Below are 26,209 nucleotides of genomic sequence, written 5' to 3'. Positions count from 1 at the left end.
GGACACTCACGGGTTGAGCCCTCTCATCTCGCTTCCCGCATTCACCAAGAGTGGGACTTTAAAAGTCCGGTTTTCCCCTTTTCGCGATCACAAATTCAATTGCTGTGGAAAAGCCGAAAATACTTTCAGTTTTTCAACGGCAATGCAGCTACGTCACCACCCAGACCTGCAGTTAGAGGGATTCCCTGCTAGGTCCGGGTGGTGTAATGCAACAGTAAAAGGCTGCAGGGACTGGAGGGGGTGGGGATTTACTAAGAAGAGCCCAATAAAGGTCGTAGCTGTAGAGCACTAAGCTCTACAGCTGTGAACGAAAAAGATCTGTAAATTCTATTTCTGCAGCCAGCCAGCAAGCCAACCAGCCAGTCAGCAAGCTAGCCAGCCAGCAAAGAAGCCAGCCAGCCAGCCTGCAAGGGAGCCTGCTAGCCAGCAAGGGAGCCTGCCAGCCAGCCCAGCCACTTGAGCATCCAACTAGCCATTCCAGCAGGAAGGAAGCAAGCTAGCCCAGCAAAAACGGTGACAGTGGTAAGTACATAATAGCATTTTGTGGATTTAATTATTTAAAATGGGAATATTGCGCTTTATTTAAGTTTTTAATGTTTAGAGGTAGATGGGGATGTAGTATGAGGTATTTAAATCTGTGCAGTGGTTATTTTGAGATTTTTGAGTAGTATTTTTTAAAGGTATAAAACCTGAATGTATATGCAATTGTTATTATTCTTGGGGGTATGATTTGGAAGCATTACTTTTAAAAGGCTGAACTATGTATAGAAGTTGTTTATTTCTGGTGGGGGGCAGTGAAATATAAATTTAGTGTGATGTATTTCTATTGTCATAGCTTTTTCTGGGTATTATCTGTTGCAGATAGAAAATGTTCGAGCATAGTTTGCACTTTTTGTATGGAAATGTGTGCAATTTAATGCTGTTTTCAGGAAGTTAGGATTTACTGTTTGGGTAATTTTTCCTGTTAGTTCCTGCAAGTCAATGTGTATGTGGTACAAGTCTAGCATTTGAGGGGGAATGTTAACAGTTAATGTAATGCATTTATTATTCTAGTAGGTACATGTTGCCAATTTGCCGAAGCTGTTTCAAGATTGTTTTCATTTATACTTGTAAATGTGTGCATTTAATTTATTATGCATTTTTAATAAGGTTAAAATGTACTGCTTTGCTTGTAATGTGCATATGGGTGTGCTGCTTTTGCTTGGGCCTGTTTATTGCATTGCTGTGCTGGGTAAATTACTCTTAATTGGTATGTTTTTCAGTAAAAGGAGCCCACAGAGTCTGCTGTACATTGTAGTTTATATTACTTCTCTTGCAAGAAGTATTTTTAAAAGTTAAAATGTTCACGGACTTTTTCCTGTTTGTTTATTTTTTTTTTGTGGATGCATGCTCAGAAGTTAATGCAATGTATTTGAGATTGTGCTAAACCATGTCATTGTTACAGGGTAGTTTGCTTTTATAACTAGTAAAGTTTTTATTTTGTGTTTTAGTGATGTCTTCAATAAACTTATATACTGTTTTCATTATAATCCGATTACGACCAGTGCTGCTGTTGGGCATGTTCATTAATAGATCATTGCAGTGTGTAAATCAGTGCCATACATTTCTTTTAACTGCTGTAGTCAAAAGCTAAATCAGGTCTATGGTATTCACTGTGCATTCTCATTCATTTTAGTGTTTTTTTGGTTCAGTGAATGTGGTTAACTTTTTTTTCTTGAGGGGTGGGGTGAGGTGGGCATGTTTGGTGGTAAAAATAATGCATTTCATTTTCTACAAGCTGTGTTAATGTTAGTTTTCAATGGCCAAAATGCCCCATACATTACCTTTTTCTGGGTATTATCTGTTTTTCCTTTAAGGTTTATTTACTGTTACAACTGAGTAATGTGTGTTTTTGCAGTAATAGTTCACTTCATTTAAATGGTTTGAGTTTTCAGTATGCTGTAATGTCACAATGTTGTATCCATAACTAATACTGCATCTCCTTTAACAACTCTGGTGATGTGGTGGGGGTATGGCCAGTGTCATGATGGCCATACCCCCTATCCTACTGACCACACCCCCATGTCCCACTTTGCCCTTGTTAAAAGGTGGCAACCCTAACTACACTCTGCTGACTTGCAGGTAATAAATGAGTGAATCCCTGTAACTAGATATATTCTCATGCATTAACTTTCTTGCCAAATGAATAGACTGTCCCAGGACATAGAGTAGTGTCATTTACTGGCACACTCTTAGAATGGGTAATTCTGTAACATGACTCACATACAAACCCCTACCAGATATATTTCACTGTTTTAGGACTAATGGACTTATCTACCAGTCACTCTATCTTCAGCTGAACAATCTGATTCATGTTACTGGAACCAGCCAAGTACATCAGCCAATTTCTTCTTTTTATTTTGTATGATTTCTATTTTAATTTTATATATTTTAACTGGGTTTGCCCAGTAGGCACAATTATCTCTTTCTTAGGATAGACATTGTCTAATTAAGTGATCTACACAAAATCTCAAAGTTTTATAAATGGAAACTGAGAGAATCAAACTCAAAAAGTGTATTAGGCTCATAGCCTTAACTCTGTTTGCTAAACTGCCATTTCTGACATCTGATTAGTCAGGTAAATTCTCTCAAATTTCAGTCCAGACTTGTACAACAAGCTAAGATCATCATTAGAAAACCACGATGAGACAAGGTTTGTTTATCCACCTCATTTCCCTGTTTGGAGCACTCATATATAAAAAAATTTATATTAATAGAAATATTCACTAAACAGATAATTAACTCTCTAAAAGGTTTTACTCATATTCAGAAAAGCTTATGCAGTCTATTATCTAGTAAGCTGGTGTTCATATCAACTCACACCTTCAGTGATCTTATATCTAGTGACAGTCTATAAAACAACTCCTGCAAAGGCCACAGACCAGAAGATTCATTTTCAAAATAAGAATCATCTTTTCTACTCGATACAAATCTCACGAGTCTCCAAAAGCACAATCAAATAAGTAATATATGGCTGCTTAAAACATGTTAAAATTATTAATTTATTCAGCATCTATGGTTCATCCAGTATTAAAATGGAGGACAAAAGCATCCACATGTCACTGGTTTACATAATCTGGGCTCAAAATTTTGCTCTGTTCCTAATAAAATTGGAAATTGTTATAGAAAAGGTGGCAGAATGCCATCAGTAAATACTAACACTCATTCCTAAATACTGATAATCTTACAGCTGAGGGCTTCTTTTATCTCAGAAAATACATGTTAAGTCACATTCTCTTTTTCTGTCACCTTTCTAAGTTAACAATGCCAGCACATGAAAAGAATACCTGATCTGTGGCCTTCCTGGTAATTTTCTTTAATTTGTCCTTAATTCCAGAGGTAACATGTTGTGAGCCACCATGCTTGACAAGCCACAGCTGATTATATTACCATTAGCATTAGCCTCTCACTGCTGTTTTTGCATTTATATCCCTTTGATGCCCTCTTGATCCAAAGCACTCCTGATAGACTGAAATCTGTTATAAAACTATGCATTTAATCATTTCCCTCTACTGTTGGTTAGTGTTGTGTGGTCTTTTGTTACTGGCTGACATTTAATAATTAAAGATATTTGAAAAAAGTTAAACTGTCGTCATCCACCACCTCCTTCATGACCAGTCTAAACAACTGCTTAAAACCAGCACAAATCTAACAATGCTCTCTTCATTCCATCTCCCTGCCTTTTCCAGATTTAGTTCCTTAAGTTCCTTGTTGAATCTTTCCTTTGATGCACCGCATCCTAACTCTTCCATGTTGCATTTATTTTTCTTCTCTACTTAGTTCTCAAGATATGATTTTTTTCCACCTTCTCTTCCCTTTCTCCCTTCTTTGATATCCTGGAGGTTTCCTGCTGCATACAAACAGCAGTTGGGGTGTATGTTAATGAAATTGAAATGTTCCTACTACTTTCTGATGTTGCTCGACAGTTGGCAGGTATGAGTCAGTAATGAGTTTCATCATGTAGTCTTGGTTTTCATCCCCTCAGTCTCTGTTTACCTACTGTGTGATGCAGAACATGTCACATAACCAACCAGTGCTCCTGTGTTACCTCTGAAAACAGGCACTTGTGTTTAGTGGGTCTATATGTTTAACAACTACAACAATGAAAATGTAATAGCTTTTTTCTCATATGTTATGCTGTGCACTAATTTATATGCTATCATATTCTGTACTCATATGACTGGACACTGGCACAGTGGTTAAAGTTCATGCCTCGCAGTGATTCTTGGTCATCAAGTTTGATTCCTGACTGGGGTGTCTTCTGTGTGGAGCCTGTACATCCTCCTGTGCCTAGGTGGGACTTTGTAAAGTGCTATGATTTTCTCCCATATCACCAAAATATGCCACAGGTGAAAAAGTATCCCTCAAAAGTGCCTATAGGTGTACACAGTTTTTGTATATGTGCGAATGCATGTGTGTCTAGGTATGTATTCTGTGATAGCTGTGCTCGTGCCAGTCCAAAATGCAGATCTTTGCCTTGTATCGGTTGAATGCTGGGGTTAGGATTTAGCTCCCTCATGATCCAGAAATAGACTAAAAGGTGATGATAGAATGAATATCTTACTGTTGTTCAGGTCATGATTACACATCCCTGTACATAGCATCTAAAAGTTAGTGTTCTTGTCCAGTGTCATTACCCAGTCATCAAAATTAAATAGAAAATATAATGAATGACTATCACAGAGGGACCATGCCCAAAGAGTACTAACTAAACTGTAATATTTTCATTTGGAAGAAATCTGATAATTCACCATGCTGTAGAAGACGCACAGTGAGAAATCATGCAATTAATTCACAGGAAAATTAGGTGGGAGTTACCTGAGGGAACAAAGGTTTTCAAGAGCATATAAAAATGCCAGCTTCTCTAGATGTGTTAAAATGGCTTTCATCAAGTCTAGAATCCAGGTGTTGTTTGATCATAGTTGTTTTATGTCAGTTGGTTTGTTACAGTTTGACAGCTCACTGCGTTTAATATAGCACTTCTGTACTTCCAGTCCTCTCGCTGCCTAACAGTTCTGTAGTTCAAATATTCTGTGATGAGTATTGATCCATTGTTGTCTGAGGTCTTACAATTATTTTCAGTTGTCATGTCAGCTTTCTGATTAATCTCGTTGCTCTTTATTAAATTTCGACAACTTGCATTTTTCCTATATATTTATTTGTGTATTACACTGAAATGGATTAATGAAAAATTTCATTAAAGCAATAATGCAGTGACAATTTCATTTTTAAATTAGCTGTCATAAACAGTTTAGCATTTGAGAAGCCTGGAACTAACATACAGTTTAAGTCAATGCAACTTTCAGAATCAGATTTTTAACAGGTGTGCTTAGTAACATTTTGTCAGTTACCTCTGTGTGTGTGTGGGGGGGGGGGGGGTAAGGAATATTAGACTCAAATGAATGAAAAATTCTTGGGTATAACAAATCAGTACTTTAAAACAAACAGCATGAAGATGTAATACACAGGATCTCCTGCCAAGTGGCTACAGAAATTACCTGGCTGTGCTACAGCCAAATATAGCAAGTAACATCATGAATCAGAAGAACGTCTCGATAACTCTTCAGATGTTGAAGTTGTGAACATTGAAAACTGTCATGCCCTGGGTGTTTATAAGCCAGGCTGTGCAAACCATGTGACCTCCTACAATGCACTGTTGTAATAATGTGCTATATGTTAAAAGCAGAAAGCAGGCATAGCACAATTTTGAATGGACTTTTACCAGTAAAGGCAGCCATGGTGTTATGCTGAAACCACATCTGTGCATCACAAACATGGCTAACATTACTACAGGTAACACAACATTCAAAGAATGTACACACTTTAACTTAGTTTTAACAATATAACATAAACTGCAATGCTGGAAACATTACTGGAATTTTTAAACAGTTTCTCATCAATGTAAGACTCTACCCTTACCCTTATACAGTACTAAAAGCTGCTTGCAACTGTTACTTTTCCATGTGTTTAATATAACATAGTACAAAGTACTCCCACTTATAATTATTTCTGAGGCCACCACACCAAGGAGAAATATTTATGCTAGTGTAGTAGCCACCTCATCCAAAGCAAAACATCTGTTCATTTTTTTGAAAATGACATAATGCAACAATGTTGTTAATGAATGGCAAACTGACTAAATAAAAATTACAGAAGTTGTGTTGACAAAACTTTTTTCATACAGTATGCAGTCACAGAACTGCATGCATGCTGCTCAGCTCTAGACTAAATGCTGCTGAACTGCAGAGTGTAAGCTGAAATTACTAAGGTAAAGACTGCACTGCACAATTTACAAATGCTTAAAGTCTCTAAGCCCTGGAATCACTTGGCTCTATGCAGGAGGCTGTGCCCTGCTATCATTGTGCATGGCATGGGATCAATAATGGCCTAAAGTTGCCTGATCCTGACCTCAGCCAATTCAGTGCAGAACACTGCAAACTACCATCAGTGGGAGCTATCGGGTGTGGCATCTGTAAATGTTGAAAGCCTCCTGCATCTGCTTCTAACTGCTTCTCTGCAGAAAGGCACATCCTGTCACCAACAAATGGTGTCAGACTGCAAAATTTGCAACTGATGTAGGCTTGTATGAAAGGGTGTGTCCCGCTATATGTGATAGCTTACAGTGTGTGGAACCTGTAAATACTGAAGGTCTCTAGCCCATGTTAACAACTAGTGAGATGCAGAAATGTGTGCCATCTGCAGCTAAGTGCTATCACGATCTGCAGCTAAGTGCTATCACGGTGAAGTCTCCTGCCACAGCTGTCCATGGTCTTGTACACTGTTTACTTATGTGGCAATATATGTCAAGAAGTAGGCATATTTGTCCTGTTACTGCCCTCTTCACCACTGATTTGTTTTATGAATATCACTGGCTACTCTCCATGTGGCACTCATATACCACAGACAAAAAGTAATGCAAGTAATCCTTATTACGACCATTAACACATCAAGATTAAATATGCAGGTACCCGACTAACATTTTCCAACGCAGCTTAACAAAATAAAACATAGAAACTAAAACATACAAATAATTCCTTTGCTTCATATTTAAAAGCTTAAAAGACCTAATTAACCATCCTCTTTGCATGTGTGTACTCGCGCACACGTGCATGTCTGTGTATACGTACATGTGCGTGTGTGTGTCTGCATGTACATGCATACACACCTACTTCCAGATGTCCATGAAACATACATTCCCCAGAATTCACTGCATGATGTTTATGCTGATGCCTACACACTGCATTGTACATTGATCTGTTATACCATGCTGTTTGCACTGCTGAGTTATGTAGTGCAGATTAACATTTCACACATAATGTGAGTAGCTCCTTCTCTCTGTCCCATAAATGAATGGAATGGATGACACTAAAACATAGTAAAACAAGTGCCTATAACCAATGCCTTCATCTTTGCTTACTCTGTAGATAAATTCTGTGGTATCAAATTATTCTGTTTGAATTATGGGATATGTGCAGTTGTATTATTTTGTGGTCAGCATCCCTTGTGGTGGTCCTTTCCTCAAAGCAAATGGTTTGATGTCTCTTCCATTTGTTTAGTTTTCAAGCCTTTTAACTTTGATTTAATTGCCCACACACATTTCCATCTCCTACACCCACTCTTTTTCCACCCCCACCTCATATTTTATATACATATGCCTATACTTCCTCTCCATATATGCAAGTGCAAATACAGTGTACCATGGCCCTGCGGAATGACATGCACAGATTACTCTACATATAATATCTGGTATGGCTATAATGGCCTTGTCCATAAACTGATAAAAGCATTTTTTACTTTAATGCTCAGCCCTCCACTTTGCACTCACATTATCAATCTGTCTTTGACTATGAAGTAGCTTTACTTCTTTGAGGAGAAATGACAACACATTTGGTGAATAGAAAAGCAACAGTAAAACTATTATCCCCATCTGCTAGCCTATTCTCTACATGTAATCCATATTTAAAGCCTTAAGAAATATATCATTTGATAACCATGTCCTGTTTAATCTGGACTATTACAATTTTATCTGTATCTGATCTTAATCAAGACTGATTTCTAGTCCCCACAGCAACTTTTACTGTAGTTTGGATACTCATTTTACACCAGTCAGCAGACAATGGCATCTGACACAATACATCCCCATTTTTAAAACATTAACTGGTGGAAGGTCAATGTTATTAAAAAATCTGAACAAAAAAAAAAACAGCTATTTACAAGCACCTGCATATTGTAAATCAAGCATTACCCAGGGAAAGATGTCTGGCTATAATGTTAAAACATGATGCTACTCATCAGCTTATTACTTGTCTATTTTGCTCAGTAAGAAACACAGTGCATTTTCTGCTATTCTGTTGTGTTAAAGTAATCTGTATTACTCCAATATAATAGTGCAGAAATTACACTTGGTAGCAGTTGGATACAACCGTGTGCATTTACCATTTCTAACTTTATAAGAAACACACTGCATTTTCTGCTATTCTGTTGTGTTAAAGCAATCCGTATTACTCCAACATAGTGTAGAAACTACAGTTGGCAGCAGTTGCATACACCTGTGTACATTTGCCATTTTTAACTTTATAAGAAACACACTGCATTTTCTGCTATTCTATTGTGTTAAAGTAATCTGTATTACTCCAACACAACAGTGTAGAAACTACAGTTGGCAGTAGTTGCATACACCTGTGTACATTTGCCATTTCTAACTTGATGCTATTCATTTGACATGACTACAGCTGCAGAAACAGAAAAGTACACTCAGAGAAAAAAAATGGCTTGCATAAGTATGGTGTTAATTAAAAAAAATGCTATCCTCTTTTGTTGACTGCTCAAAATACTGGAACAAAACATCAATTCCCATTCTGTCAAAATACCAGAATGGGCTTTAACACAGGTCCTGTGGGGGGGATACCTATGCAAAAATACCAGAACAGGCTTTAACATGAATCTTACAGGGGCAATTTTTGTCCACTGACTCAAATAAAAATGTTTGACCATTTGAAGGTTGGCTGTATACAAATTCAACCAATATATATATATATATATATATATATATATATATATATATATATACATACAGTATATATATCATGGGCGCCATGTAAGCTGTGCGGCAAACAGGAGAAATGTCTAGATCCAAATACACAACAGTTAAAAAAATAAACAAATTAACAAAAACGGAAGTTTCCTCACAAAAATGTAAGTATACGCTGGCTTTAATGCAGCTTGCAAAAAAAAAAAAACAAACTGTTATACTAGGCAAGTATCATATTCAAGCATACATATTTGCAGGGCATTTGTAAGTGTGTGCGAAGATATACAATAGAAAGTAAGTTCCATAATCAAAGGACATTGTTAAAAAGGCAAGAAATTTATTTTTACAAAAGTCCAATGTATAGCAGCAATAACTCACATCCATATGTGGGTAATAAGAGATTTACCCATGGCTGGCTTTAAGTAATCATTTTGGGTTCACCTTCCTGATCAAACCACACTAGCTCTGGATAAGCTGTGCATTTCAATATAGGGTGAACCAGAAACCAGAAACGGTTAGAAAACGATAGGGTGAAGCTTATTTGTGAATTCATGAACATAGTGTTGGACAATAATTATTTGTGGTTTGAGGGGGAATTTTATCAGCAAATTACTGGAGTTCCTATGGGTGCAGCTTGCTCACCTGTTTATTCTAACTTAGTTTTACTAGGTTGGGAGATTCAATATGTATTTGGGGGCCCTTTTTGGTCCCATATCAAATTGTATCTTCGTTACCTTGACGACATCTTTATTTTGTGGGGAGGTGTGGAAGATGACATATCTAATTTTGTCAACTACATTAATTCCAGTACAGATTTTTTGTCTTTTACTTTTCAATACAATGATACAAGTATTAGTTATTTAGACACTTTAATAACCAAAGATGTACAAAATCAACGATTTAAATCCCAAATTTTTAGAAAAAAGACATTCTGCAATGCCTATTTGCATTTCGAAAATAATCATCCTTTAGTACAAAAAGTAAGTATTATCAAAGGCCAGGCAATTAGGATTGCTAGGATGACCTCTAATCAAGAAGAATTGGACAATGAATTTGATTTGCTTGGAAAAATGTTTTCAGAGAGAGGATATCCTTTGGATTTAATTAATTCCATTTTACAGGATATGTATAATTCATGGGGGCATAAGTATTCACCTCTTTTAGGTTCAGGTACTGCATTGGAACTATTGGGAGATAATAAAAGAAATAACAGTTCCATTCCTGGTTGTAATCTAAATACAGTTTGTGTCCTTACTCACAATATGAGAACACCAGCTATCAAAAATATTTTTGTAAAGAATTGGAATATATTAAGAACTAATGAAGCTATACATAACAAGGTTGGTAGTAAACCCACATTTGTGACTAGGGTGGGTAAAAATATGAAACAACTTTTAGAAAATAAGACAGGTAACACCGCCAAGGTTAATGAGGGGACTAAAAGATGTGGTATGTGTCATTATTGTTCCTTCATTAATGTTGAACCCACTGTAAAATTAAATAATATTATGAAGAGCAGGGTACATTTTATGAAGGGCAATTGCAATACTAGCGGGGTGGTTTATCTTGCTATATGTAACACCTGCAAACATTTTTATGTGGGGAAAACAGAACGTCTCTTAAAAAATAGAATATATGAACACTTTTATGAAATAAAGACCAGTAAAAATACAAATGCATTGTACAAACATAGTATAGTTTGTGATGGTTTTTATAAATTTGTGTTTGGTATATTGGACATGGTTAAAATAGATATTAGAGGAGGGGACTGGAAAAATCTTTTGAAAAAGAAAGAAAGTCAGTGGCAGTTTAAATTGGCTTCCATGTACCCTCCGGGGCTTAATGAATCTGTTTCCTTGGTACCCTTTTTAATAGAAAGGTCAAACAATTTATGAATTTATTGTATGAAAATATAAATATTTATCCTTTGTTTCATTTTTAAAGTATTTTTATTTTTATTTAATATATATATTATATAAATAAAAAAATCAATGTATTTAAAAGTAGATTTTAACAGACAATTTTAAACAATTTTTAAAATTATATTTTTTGGTAAAAAATACAACATTTAATTACATTTCTATACTTCTGTTTGATTTATGGTTCAGGACCCATTGTGCCAATGTAATAATTATTTTTACAATAGAATTGTGTTTTTAAAGTGTAGGTTTCTTTTGTGTTTACTGCTTTAAATGTCTACAGTTTTTAGTGATGTCATCAATTAGAAACATTATATAAGGTGATAATTAATTAAGATTAATAGTTTCTGATGAAGTCCCTTTTGTAGAGATGAAAGCGCTAAAACTAGTTGTTTAATAAAGATGGAGTGTGTTTGGAACATTTAAAATTGGCGTCCTGGATTCCTGGTTCACCCTATAATGATTTTTATGGTTTATTAGTTTGGTTCGTTTTTTAAGCTGTGCATTTCCCACACAGGAACATAAGCTACTTCTAAATTCTTGCCACTCTATACAGAAGTACATGTAGCCCTCTCAGCCAGGAGTATGGCAGTTTCTTCCACAGGTAATCCTCTGATCCCTTTTTTCTTATTATTGACTTTACTGTCCAGCTTCAGTTCTCACAATATCCTACATACTCATACATAGCAGTAGAAAGATCAGTCTATATCCTGGCAATGCACTGCCCCCTAAAAAAGTTGCTATGTAAGGTGTTATTTTTTATAAATGTAACAGATCCTTGCTGTTTCAAAATCTTTGCTAACCTGTACCAAAAAACTACAACAGCTCTGTGCTACAGCCATGACTGTCAAAAAAGAGATCTTCAGGAAAAAAATGGGCCTGATTCAAAAAGACTTGCTCTAAGTTACCACTTACACTGAGATCAGTCTAAGAGCAGGTGTTTTAGAATCTAGCCCCTAGTGTAAGCCTGTTTATAGACAGGCGTACATCAAAGTAGATCAATTATACTGAGAGTAAGTCTTTCAGAATCAGTTTGGACTTACACTGAAAGCGCTTCTTTTGGAATAAGGCCCAAAGAGTTATGCTTACCAAACTACATCAAAAGCCTTTGCTAAATTATACCAAAGACATATGCTAGCTCCTTGCTAACATTCTCAAGACACACTGAATATCTGTCATTTAAGCAGCCAGTTTTTAAATTCTTTATGAATATTTTCCAATAATAATAATAGCAGTAATAATAAAAAGAATAAATAAAAACAAGAAACAGTAAGAAAGAACTAAATACAATCAAATATAAGAAAAACAGGTGTTTATAAATATTTACACTATTTACAATAGTTTCAATAATTGGTTTACAAGCAGGTTTAGTAGCAGTATACAACAAATGAAATAGTATATTCAAAAGTGGTTTTACAAAATTAATTTTAGCACATTCCTTGAACTTAACAACCAATAATTCTTTTGACTAAAAGTATGACATATTTAATATACACCAAAACAAGATGTTTAAAGGCTACTCAGTTTAGGACTTTAAGGACCAGCTAGTTTTTAGTGACATAAAGCTCTATAAGCATAAAAATGGTATGGGAAATTCTCATATCAATGGAGTTTCATTTCTTAGTGGGAATGTGTAATATTGGAACTGCCAGGTTATTAGTAAGGCAGTATAGCTTGCCTTTTTAACCTTGTGCCGAAGAATGGATCATAATAGCTTGGAAAATTCGCATTAACAGCCACGATCATGATCAAGGCTGCCTAAATGGTTGCCGATACTGGTTGCAGGGGTTGGCTGGTACCCTGTTCTGCAGACCTGGTCATACCCCATAACAGCTTGGTCCAGGAGAAGCTGGCATCTTCACCATGGCCTTGCTAAAGCTTTGTATTCATATCACTTTATCAAATATTTTAATTTCTTTGCCCACCTTAATTCAATTCACTGATTAGTTACATGATAGTACTAGTGTTTGCTAACCAAACCAAGTAAAATATGCAAAACAATAGGTTGGTTATACAGGATTAAATGAAAGATCCAAAATATTGTTGTTGTTGTTTCATATGTTGAATACGTTACTATTTTTTATCCCTAATTACTTTTTCATTTGCTGTTTGTTAACCTGGAAAATCCTAATGGCAAACATCTTTAAAGGGAGTGCCTGAGAGAAACCATAAATACAACATTTAAAACATGCTTACAGTACTCAGACAAAGATGACAAGAATATTACAGAGTTGTTTGAAATAACAGTTGGATATGGTTTTCAAATGAGAAAACTTACTTCACTCATTTAGATAAGTTAAAGGTAAATATCAATATAGATTAAGTACTTATTGATATCATGAGCAAACCAGTGTCATTAAAAATGTTGTTTGTTGCTACATCCAAATAAAGTTGTGGTTAGAATTATCATAACTACATGCATTATTCAAACAACAAACACATTATGTTAACTAATCTTTTAGTTATGTACTCACCATAACTTCAGATGTTTGGGATCCATCTCGCCTACATTCTGAATGATGGGTTCGGGAGATCGCATCCCTCCTCGCGACTGCACAACTTATGCCAAAGAGCGAAGTCTCTTATTGGCTGAGCTTACTATATCCCAGGATGCACCACTGCCAGTCCCCCAGATCTAGTTTGTCCGCATACATGCACACATGCATACCCTGCTTATATAACATCGTCAGATGAAACAAGATAAAACAGTGAAGCTCAAAACCGTTCCATCTCTTCTGATCTGCAAGGCAGGGGAAGGGGTGGTATCCAGGAATGTAGGCGAGATGGATCCCAAACATCTGAAGTTATGGTGAGTACATAACTAAAAGATGTTATGTGATCTTCTATCTCGCCTACATTCTGAATGATGGGACAGCGTCCTAGCACCTGAATCCTGGGTGGCTCACTGGAAAACACTCCTGAGTACCGTGGAACCAAGCGATGCTCGTCCTTTAGATGCCACATCCAATTTGTAGTGGGAAATGAAAGTGTGCGGGTTGGACCAAGTAGCCGCAGCACAAATCCTATATAAGCGAGCTTGGAATGAAAGGCTATAGAAGTAGCCATAGCTCTGGTAGAATGAGCTTTGATAGATGATGTAAGATGTTTATTCAAGAAGAATAGGCCTGAGTTATGCAATCTCTGATCCATTTTGAGATTGTAGCTTTCGTGATGGTTTGGCCCAATTTATTATCTGAGAAGGACACAAACAACTGGTCTGACTGTTGCTGAGTCCTGTCTAAATAAAACGAATTGCCTGTGAACATCCAATTTATGGAGAGTGTATTCTGCTTCATTAGAGAATTTCGGAAAGAAAACTGGTAGTTCTAGAGATTGTTGAAGACAGAAACTAGAGCAGACCTTTGGAACAAAGGATGGATTAGGCCTGAGTGATACTCTATCTTTGTGGAAAATCAAATACGGTGGTTTAATAGACAGGGCTTGAAGCTCTGAGACTCTTCTTGTCAAGTAATAGCCACTAAGAATGCCGTTTTCCAAGACAGATATTTTAATCCGCATGTAGCAGCCGGTTCAAAGGGGGAAGCACCAAATCAAGATCGGTGCAGGATGAAAACTGGTGGTCTTAACAGACTCGCACCTTTAATGAATGTTTTGCATAGTCTGCTGCTCATCAAAGGAGGATCCGTGGATTCATGGAACTTAGAGATAGCAGCTAGTTGAACTTTAATAGTTGAGACAGAAGATCCCTGATTAAACAGGGATGTTAAGAATTTCAAAACCTCTGGGACAGGAGCAGTGATAGGGTCTAAGCCCTTGAGTTGAGCCCAGATAGCAAACCTCTTCCACTTACTGAGGTACAATTTGTTAGTGGTGGGTTTGTGGGCAAGATAAAATGTGAACAACTTCCGGGTCTAGTGTGTGACTTCTAACTAAGGTTGGAAGTGGAGGAGCCAAGCTGTCAATTTCAGAGATTGAAGGGACTGATGCCAATGTCCCGACTGATGGATGCATCCCGGGATAAAACCGGGATCAGGTCTAAGGTCCACGGATCGTCCACTGCATGCTTTTTCAGGTAAGAAACCATATCTGGCGAGGCCAGTATGGGGCAATCAGAATCATTGAAGACCTCAGTTGAGAAGCTTTTGAATAACTTTGGGAAGGAGTGGTATTGGAGGAAAGGCATAAAGTAGCCCTGTTGGCCAAGGTTGTGCTAGAGCATCCATGGCTGGTACTTCCTGATGTGGAATCAAGGAGAAGAACCTTTGGCACTTGGTGTTTTGTGGAGTTGCAAATAGGTACAGCGCCGCAACGGGCGTCCCCATCTCTTGAAAATCTGGGCTGCTACTGTGCGGTTTAGAGACCATTCGTGAGGAGAGAGAATTGTCCTGCTTAATTTGTCCGCCAATACATTTGACTTTCCGGGATGTGGGTCGCTACCAAGAAGCGGTTGGTAGCTACAGCCCATTCCACACTCTCATGGCCTCTCTGCAAAGGGATACGATCTGGTCCCTCCTTGTTTGTTCAGATACCAAACCACCGACATGTTGTCTGTGTGGATGGCGATGATGCCTTGAGGAAGAAACTTGTGTAAGGCCTGTAGGGATAGAAGTACAGCCCTCATCTCCAACACGTTGATGTGGAGAAGAGCTTCGTCCGGAAGCCAGGAGCCCTGAACTAGCCTGCCCAGACAATGCCCCCCCCACCCTATCTGGGAGGCATCTGTCGTCAGGGTAACCACTGGAGGGGGGAAAACAAAGGGTTTTCCCTGATCCAAGTTGGATGTTTGAAGCCACCAGCGAAGGTCCCTTTTGCATACTTCCGTAATCATGATGTGGTGATTGAGGGGAAGATCCTGAAAGGACCATTGAGTTGACAAGAGCCACTGAAGAATCCTCATGTGTAACCTTGCTAGAGGAACTAAAAGTACCGTGGCAGACATTGAGCCTAGAACCTGTAGGACCATCCTGGCTGGGGCTTTGGATCTCGAGATCAGAGCTTGAACTTGGCCCTGTAAAGTTTGGATCCTTTCGGCAGGAAGAAAGACACGCATCAATCTTGAGTCTATCTCTGCTCCTATGAACTTTATGCGTTGAGAGGGCAGCAAGACAGACTTTGACCAATTGAATGTAATCCCCAGGGTAACACCCAGGGAGATGGTGGCTTTGAGGTTGTCCATTAGTAGATGCCTGGTGGTGGCAGTCAGGAGCCAGTCGTCCAGATAGGGAAACACTTGGAATCCAAGACTTCTCAGGTGAGCCGTCACTACTGCCAAACACTTGGTGAACACCCTGGGGCTGTGGTGAGACCAAAGGGCAGAGCGCAAAATTGGTAATGACTGACTCCCAGGCTGAAGCGCAGATACCTTCTGGACGCCTGATGTATCGGTATGTGATAATAGGCATCCTTGAGGACTATGGAGCACATCCAAACATCCTTCTCCAACAATGGGAGAATGGATTGACCATTCGAATTTGGATTATTGGTTCAGTCTGCTGAGATCAATATTGGTCTCAGGTCCCCTGTCTTTTGGCACTAAAAGAACCTGGAGTAATTTCCTGATCCGATCTGGTCTGTGGGGGTTGGATGACTCCTTTTCTAGCAGCTTTAAAGCTTTGCCATTTCCCTTTGACTGGGTGGTGGGTCCGGGATTCTTTGGACGGTGGGGGCGAGAATGTGAATGGGATGGTGTAACCTCCGGCAATGATCCGAAGCACCCATCTGTCCTGAGTGATTGACTCCCAGGCTTTTAGGTGCTTGGCGAACGACACCCGACTGGCTCGAGCAGCACAGCCGGGCAATCCCTCATGGCGTGTGGGAGGCTGAAGAGCCACGAAAGGACGGTCTCCACCTCTGCCGCCTCTGGATCTTCCTGCTGTTGGGAGAAAAAGATTTTGAACCACATTTCCCCCTCCTTTGGCCTTGGGGGTAAGGCGAAAGGGAGTGGAATAACGGCCCCCTACGGCAGATAACGTTTTCCCTCTTGCTCACAGCGTCCAAACAATGAGGACCCATCAAAGGGAGTTAAGGAAGACTTGAAGGCCTCCGCAAACTGAGAGCCACGCCTGTGCTTTCTGCCGCGCCCCCCTTCCGGCCGATAGGAAATGAGCCTCATGTAGCAATTGGGATAGCCAACTGAGAGCTAACCGACTGGGCTAGCTGCTCAGGTAGGTTACCGAGAGGAATCTGACAACTCCTTGACCAGATCCCTCTGAAGCCTGGTAAAATGTGCCAAATAATTCAGAGACCTTAAGGTAAAGGCCGCTGAAGTCAGGTATCCATACTCCTAGACTCCTTATTAGGAGGATGGATGCCTCTGCCACGTCCTGCTGTGTAGCAGATGCCACCACCATGGCATCTACAGCCACGCCTTTAGTAAGGAACTCCTTCTCGGGGAGCAGATAAAAATTTGTTTGGACGAGAAGGGACTGGTTCCACGGTATCCGGATGTTCCCATCGGACAAACTAAATCCAGAAGCTCGTCAAGGCGGAGACACCCAGGAGGCGGAGGGCTGAGCCCCAAAGGCCTTGAGGAGCACTGATTCGTCCGCAGAGGGGTTTGGATATCCAGCCGCCTCGTTGTTTGAGGATCTCTAAGATGTCTGCAAAGAGACATCATCCGAGGGCGACTTAGGGGACCCCTCCGCATCATCCATATCAGTGTCAGTCCACGTGCTTCCTCTTGCACGATCTCTTCCTTGGGGTTCCTCTGAAGACAACTCGAAGAACCCTCAGGAGGAGGAACCCCACTGGGGTAACCTCAGGCCTCGGGGCTCCGCTGGCTACGGACAGGGAACTGCCAAAGACCCAGTCTCCACGCCCAGGAAGGTGCTGGTAAAACCGGAGAGATGGCGAAGAGGATTTGGCCAAGGCACTCCTCATGGCCCTGGAGCCATGATGGTAGACGGAGTGCCGAGTCAAGCACCGAGAGGGAGGCTCGGAAGCATAGGTCCCAAACATCACCCTCGGGTCCGGCTGAAGAATCGGACCCGAGGCCGGGTTGGAGTTGAGATCTCGCAGTCGGAGGAGGAATGGCAATGGGGTGGGTCATGGTCATCGGCTCAAGCCAACTGGGTCGGAACCGAAACAAATTTTGGAAGACTGGGGACTGGAAAAGTCTTTGGAGCACCCTGTCTATATCAGAATCCGACATTCAAGACCGAGAGGAAACAGAGCGGGTTCGAGAAGACCTCTCCTCGGCCCCAAGGGACATGAGAATCGGCCGAGGAAACACACCAGATTCCATCGGTGCCGAGTCCCGGCGCCGAGGAGGAAGTGTCTGGCGGCTCGAGAGCAGTGGAGCCGAAGGTGACCCGCCTCGATGCCCCAGCCATCGGCTCCCGGAGAGGAGTCGATGCTGGAAGTCTTAAGGAGGCCTGCCTAGGTCTCTTGGCAGTCGGATCCGACGGACTGGTCGGAACCGAAGCCCTTTCTTTTGGCAGGAGTCGGAGAGGACAAGGCTTCTTCAAAGAGGGTTTAATTAACCCCTTGAGGATCAATTTATTTTTGCTCTCCTGGAGGACCCTTGCGGAAAAAGCGTGACATACGCTGCATGACTCCTGCAAGTGCTTTGCCCCTAAACAATATACACAAAGTAGATGGTCATCAGTAACAGACATCTTAAAAGCACATTTAGAACATTTTTTAAAGCCCGAAGGCCTAGGGGTTTGAGACATGATGTTAAACAATTTCTGACAGGAAATTTAACAAGTATAAATTGACAAAAAACCCAAGGCTTACAGAAATAGTGTAACACACAACTTTAGCTGTAATGACCGGGAACTTTAAACCACTAAAGCTTTAGTACAAGGTTGACCGAAAAGGCCCTGGATTGTAAGGGGGCCGAAACAAACTCAACCCAATCACACACAACAAATTTCACAACTCACACAAAGGCAGCGATAGCCGTTAAAACGGCTTTTGTGATATAAAGAGCAAAAAACTGACAGAAAAAGTAGTTAATAAAAGCTACTCAGCCCAGCCAGCTCGAGACCACGTCTTTGCAGTTAAGCGGCAAACGAGATCTGGGGGACTGGCAGTGGTGCATCCTGGGATATAGTAAGCTCAGCCAATAAGAGACTTAACCCATCATTCAGAATGTAGGCGAGATAGGATCACATAACATCAAATATTAACAGCACAATACTTGTAGCACTACCTGTAGTAGCAACCTGATCACAAAAAAAAAAACAAAAAACTAAAACTTGACAAATTCTAAGGTTTTGATAATCATGGCAGATCATAAGGTAGGAGAAACTAGACAACTTCAGGAATAGTGATAGTAAATCAGTAAATAATAACAGAATGCAGAAAAAGCGGACACTGCAAGTTAACAGAGGAAGGAGGATGTGACTGAACATTATTGACTATCTAAACCCAGTTAATTAGGTACTTATTACTGATACATCTCAATAGTGACTGTAAGAAACATGCCAAATCCACAGACAGCAACAAAGACCTAAAAGATTTAATAAATATAAATATCCCACACAGGGGCAAATTACTTACAATAATATCACCCTCCTATACTTTTCAGTTTTTCCTTTAAAGCAGATGGACTACACCCCTCATTCGTATCTACCAGAACTATGTCAAAAGCCAGAGGAGACCAATTCTTAATTGAAGTTTAAACTATATACCAGACCTTGTCTTTTTCCAAAAGGACACCCCACAAAGGCCCTTCAAATACAGAACTACTTGGCTAAGAAGTTCAACATACCAATCTCTTTAATTAACTCCACAACTGACAGACTCTTCGCTCTCACAATAACTAGCTAAAAGTACAATGTTTCTACATGGTGTTAGATGCAATGAAATGAAACTAAGTGACGAAGCTTAGCAAACCTGGAAAAGAACTAGAAGCCCATATAACCACAACATTACCACATATTTTATCATCTGTACTACTACTAACACTACACCACCACATTACCACATATTTTACCATTTGTACTATTACTAACACTACACCACCACATTACCACATATTTTATCATTTGTACTATTACTAACACTACACCACCACATTATCACATATTTTATCATTTGTACTATTACCAACACTACACCACCACATTATCAAATATTTTATCATTTGTACTATTACTAACACTATATCACCACATTGCCACATATTTTATCATTTGTACTATTACTAACACTACAACACATTACCACATATGTTATCATTTGTACTATGTCTAACATTACACCACCAAATTACCACATATTTTATCATTTGTACTATTACTAACACTATACTACCACATTACCACACATTTTATCATTTGTAATGATTATTAACACTACACTACCACATTACCACATATTTTATCATTTGCACTATTACTAACGCTACAACACCACATTACCGCATATTTTATCATTTGTACTATTACTAACAATAAACCACCATATTACCACATATTTATCATTTATACTATTACTAATGCTACACCACCACATTACCACATATTTTATCATTTGTAGTATTACTAAGGCTACACCACCACATTACCACATATTTTATCATTTGTACTATTATTAACACTACTCCACCACATTACTGCATATTTTATCATTTGTACTACAACTAACACTATACAACTACATTATCTCATATTTTATCATTTGTACTATAACTAACATTACACCACCACATTATCACATATTTTGTCATTTGTACTATTACTAACACTACAACATCACATTACCGCATATTTTATCATTTGTACTATGACTGACATTACACCACCAAATTACCACATATTTTATCATTTGCACAATCATTAGCAGACCAGAGTTCGACTGTGGCGACCCCTAACCGGGAAAAGCCGAAAGACAACAACTATTACTAACACTATATCACCACATTACCACATATTTTATCATTTGTACTACTACTAACACTATACCACCACATTACCACGTACTGTATCATTTGTACTATTACTAACACTACACCACCACATTACCACATATTTTATCATTTGTACTATTACTAATGCTACACTACCACATTATCACATATTTTATCATCTGTACTATTACTAACACTACACCACCACATTACTGCATATTTTATCATTTGTATCATGACTACCACTATACAACCACATTACCTCATATTTTATCATTTGTACTATAACTAAGATTACACCACCAGATTACCACATATTTTATCATTTGTACTATGACTGACATTACACCACCACATTACCACATATTTTTATCATTTGTATTATTACTAACACTAAACCACCACATTACCACATATTTTATCATTTGTACTGTTACTAACGCTACACCACCACATTACTGCATATTTTATCATTTCTACTATTACTAACGCTACACCACAACATTACCGCATATTTTATCATTTCTATTATTACTAACGCTACACCACCACATTACCACATATTTTATCATTTGTACTATGACTGACATTACACCACCACATTACCACATATTTTATAATTTGTACTATTACCAACATTAAACCACCACATTACCACATATTTTATCATTTGCACTATTACTAATGCTACACCACCACATTACCACATATTTTATCATTTGTACTATTACTAATGCTACAACACCACATTAGCACATATTTTATAATTTGTACTATTACTAACACTACACCACCACATTACCACATATTTTATCATTCGTACTATTCTCACAGTCTATTTTTATACTTCTTATTATGTTGTGTCACTATTTTTCACACTTTATAACATACTAAGAGTCTTCCTGAAGATGTACCACTTTGTTATCAATGCCCTCCTTATATTTTCTATGCCCAATTCCCAAATTTCTCTTGTAAAATGCATATACTAATCTCACTCATATACTATGTCCCTGAGTTGCCCTAACCCTGGTTAATTTCTCACTTACTTTCATAATCAAGCTATACATCTTCAAGCATATGACTCGTAGTTTCTTCCTCATCTATAGAGTCTGTATTCAAGCATCACCTCATGTATCCATCTGGTAAGTGATATGTTTTACTATGCAGTGCATTTTTTGTACAAAAATCGACTATCCTTTTGCATTTTCTCATCGTTTTACTCTGCTTAGTATTCTTTTTGACACCTAACAAAGTAATCTAGTGTTCCATCATTAAAACTTAATATTTTGCATCCAAAACATACAAGGCATAGTAACATGATCTCACAGTAGTTTTATTTTTTTTTATTTCTGCTTTACTTTCTAAACATCTTAACCCTATCTGTGATTATTGTGTGTTACACCTCCAGCTATACAAACGCAGACAAACATGCATGAATGCATACACACACAAACACACACTTTAAGTGGAATACTGACAGAAACAGATTTAAAAACCTAGAATTTATCTGAGCTTTCACCATAAACATATATCACTATTCACTTCACTGTACGTAACAAGGCACGTCATAAGCATTCTACCTTCTCTATGTTATGCTCGGTACATTTTTTTTTTATTTAACCCATTATGTCAGAAAACTCAGAAATACAACCCCAACAGTTCAGACTTTGGCTTTTCAGGCATTACATTAATATTTGACAGAACAAAACTCTTCTGCATGTACACATTCTTATTAGAGACTGAAATTACTTTATTTTTCCAGTCCTTCTACATTCTTTTAGTTTCTACCATGCCCTTATCAAGTCTGGTCCTGTACCTTCTAGGTCACCATCATATGCTGCTAATATGTCCTCTTCCTAAACTGAAAGCCATATTTATATTTTATCCCTCTTTACCGCTGTATTCACTGATGCTTCCATTATTAAATTTAATCAGATAAGTGTAGTGAAAGTGTATAAATGTGCTTTTGAAATACTGCTGAAGTATGACCACACTGTGGCACATGTGAACTTGTAGTATTGCTATTTTTATTATATTTTGCAATGGCAGTAGCACTCCTTGCAAAATAATACGTACAAACAAGTGCTGCATGTAAAGGGTCTGTTGGAGGGTAGAGCTATCCTCATGAAGTACATAAGGAAATGGTTTAATTAGGTACTGTTCTAAAAGCACAGCAATGATGCATACATGATACAATTAATTACTTCCTTCATGTCTTCTTATAAACAGAAAGTTCAAACTCTTCTGCCATGTTTCCTACTGTAACCAAAAACATCCCTACTGTCTTCTTTATCTTTAGCTATGACACATATATCATTTAAAATGCTGCAAATAAAAGAAATTTAATATCCTGACAAATCCTTATGTAGTTTACTGCCTTACTTTGATACCCACCATACTAATGAATAAATGAATGGACAATCATAGCAAATACCTCTTTAAACAGTCACCTCTGCCCTTTCAAAACAAAGTCAGATAGTTCCATGTGTGTTTTGCTGAAATTTTACCGAATTATACCTGTAAATGCTGCAAGGAAAACATATGGCTAATAATGTCATTTCTCTGGCATGACTTATATAATGTCTCATGAAACTATATTCTGATAGCCATCCCTGTTCCTTATAGCTAAATTCTACACTCAGACTGTTCACATTCTATGTAATCCACATCCTTGGAGTCTCTGGTATGCCATTCTGCTCTACTAAACTTGCAACTACACCTTTTTACCTGCCTTACATTATCCTCCCTGAAATATTAGGGCAGCATTAAATAAAATCAAAGGCCTTTGGTTATCCAATGTGATAGCCCTTTGTTCCCTAATTAACTATACTTTTTATTAAAACTCCAGATCATTTAGCACTACTGATGACCATTCTGTAATAACCTATAACAAAAATGGTATCTCATGCTTGCCAAGTGTGTTAACAACTGATTTGTTTATTACCTGCTCTATTATTTTCTTCTCAGATTGTACTTTTTCCTATTTAGCAATCATGCCCCTACACACACGTCTATCCAGAAATATTTACTTAGGTATTCACCCACTATGTGCTATATACTATCCTTGTGTTTAAAAGTTTCCAGTTTTGTCAAATACATGTTTCCACAATTATTCCTGGCTTGGTAAAATTATACATTTACTCCTGTATAACAAGAATATTATAACACCGCATTTGAAAAAAAATCTGCCATTTTCTGTATACTACACTCGTTTATACTGTCTCTTAACTATTGCATTCTATGAATTGTACCTTCTCTATCTATAATTAATAATATGTGTAAATCCTTTAAGTTTTTGCAATGATTAGTAATTTTTTCTTATTGCAACTAAATGACACAGTTTTTTGTACTCTGACCATTTAACTCCCAACTGCTATATGAATGTATTACTAAATCAACCTATCAAAGTATCTTTCATCCTCTACAATACTTTGAATGTCTTCCCTTGTTTCTGTTCTCTGACTAATTTATCCTCTTCATTTAGCCTCTCAACCCATTTTGTATCACATTTACTTCATTTGGCTCTTAGACATATTATAATCAGAAAAGGTTAAACAATACATTTTAACCTGTTAATACGAAGTCTTCTTTTGCATGTAACAAATGGGGTTCTTGATCTTAAAAACTTATTCTAATGAATGATTAGCAAACCGGGTGAGTTGTATTCTTATCTGCCAGAGAATTTTGCAAGTCTTTCTGTATTTATGCACCTATTTGAGTAAAACAGAAAGGGAACCATGATATTAAACAAATCACAGGATTTAAGAATCTTATTTTTAAATCTAACATGAACTATTCACTATGTATGGTGAACTACAGACTACTGAAACAGAATGTATATAGTATTTATTCAGGAATTTTATTTGGGATTTTTATCACTGAATGGCCTACTAAGGGAAAGACAATAATAAAATTGTTCTCATTTTTGGATCAATTAAAATCAAAATTATTTTAAATCTGAAAGGATAACAATTAAAAAGAAAATTATTTTATATCTCATAAGGGTTGTATGCCTTAAAATAGTCTACCATTATTTGTAATTTCTTGGAATATAAGGTTCATAGGTTCATAGGTTCATACTAGGCTATCTGCCCAATGGCATTTATAAGCGAATAAAAACTATGCCTATCATTTTTCTGTGCCTCTGTCAAGCAGTGACACTGAAGTAATACCTGGGGTATATCTGCAATCTCCCATCCATTGGTCAAGATTCCTCTTGAACAAGGCCAGTGCTCTGCCTCACATGTACGGGATTTTGTTCCACAGCATAGGGAGTCTCTGGGTGATGAATCTGTCCCTCCAGCGGTTCTGAGGAATCTAGATTTTCATATTCATCAAATCTGGGTTTGACATGGCCTTATATGTCAGGCACAGGTCACCTCTGAGCAAGCGGTATGAGACTGAATAGAGCTGGAGTTCTTTCAGTCGGGCAGCATAAGACATATTTTGAGACCCTTTATCCTTTTGGTGAGGAACTTTTGGGGCCTTTCAAGCTGCATCAGGTGTCTGGTCAGATACATTCCGAACGGGCATTGTACTCAATTATAGGTCTAATGAGTGATGAGTACAGGGTTGATCTAGATGTGAATCCCTTCATGATCAGGTGGGCGATATAGAAGGTTTTCCTAACTACTTTAGCAACATGAGTGTCAAGCGAAGGCTACTGTCAACTTGGGTCCCCAGATCCCTGATGACTTTTTCTGTGCTCAGTGGATTGCCACCTATATGGTAGCTAGGGGTAACCTTGTTTTTCCGAAGGGTATGACTATGCATTTTCATGGCTCTGGCACCAGTTATCCGTTTCTGTGAGGCCCTTCTGGAGGATATCTGTGTCAGATGTGTTTCATCTGCAAACTTTGTCAGCCATAACCCTCCTGTGTTTGCTTGTACTTCAGAAAAGTAGATGCACATGGCTCCAGCAACTCTGACCCTGTGGGTTCTGTCACTTAGCCAGTTTGCAACCCATCTTGTGATGTATGGGTTTACATTCAAGCTGATGAGTTTTTCGATGATACCTGAGTGGGGTATTGTGTGAAGGCCTTTGCCAGGTCGAGGTAGGCTGTATGGACTGCTCATCAATGGCCTTGGTGACTGTCTCGAAAAGTCAACAAAGTTTAAGAGGCAGGATCTGCCTTTGACAAAACCAAACTGGGTTGGATCCAAAGTCTGCAAGTTCCCTATGTCTTTATTTATGAGTTCCATTATGATCCTCTCCATGGCTTTGCAGATAAGGCTTGTCAAGCTAATGGGGCAGTAATTTCCAGGGTCTGTGGAGGCACATGAAGTGGGACCACAATCCTGAGGTGAGGCTAAGATTAAACAGCTGTCCTAACTGTGGGTTTAATTGAGTTCATGAAGCACACAGCTGGGGACACCATCCGTCCCATGGATGCTGAGTGAGGG

At 38.3% G+C, this 26,209-nt stretch overlaps 1 protein-coding gene across 5 annotated transcripts in view; it reads right to left on the bottom strand.

Annotated features, from left to right (window-relative positions):
• Positions 1 to 26,209, bottom strand: part of INPP4B (inositol polyphosphate-4-phosphatase type II B) — a 4,727,932-nt gene that overhangs the window by 2,715,942 nt on the left and 1,985,781 nt on the right. The window lies entirely within an intron of this gene.

Source organism: Protopterus annectens, chromosome 2.part1 (genome assembly GCF_019279795.1).
Source record: "Protopterus annectens isolate FY-2018-M chromosome 2.part1, PAN1.0, whole genome shotgun sequence".
NCBI lineage: Eukaryota > Metazoa > Chordata > Ceratodontiformes > Protopteridae > Protopterus > Protopterus annectens.
The sequence above is the reverse complement of the archived record's forward strand: the minus strand, read 5'-3'. Positions and strand labels throughout refer to the sequence as shown.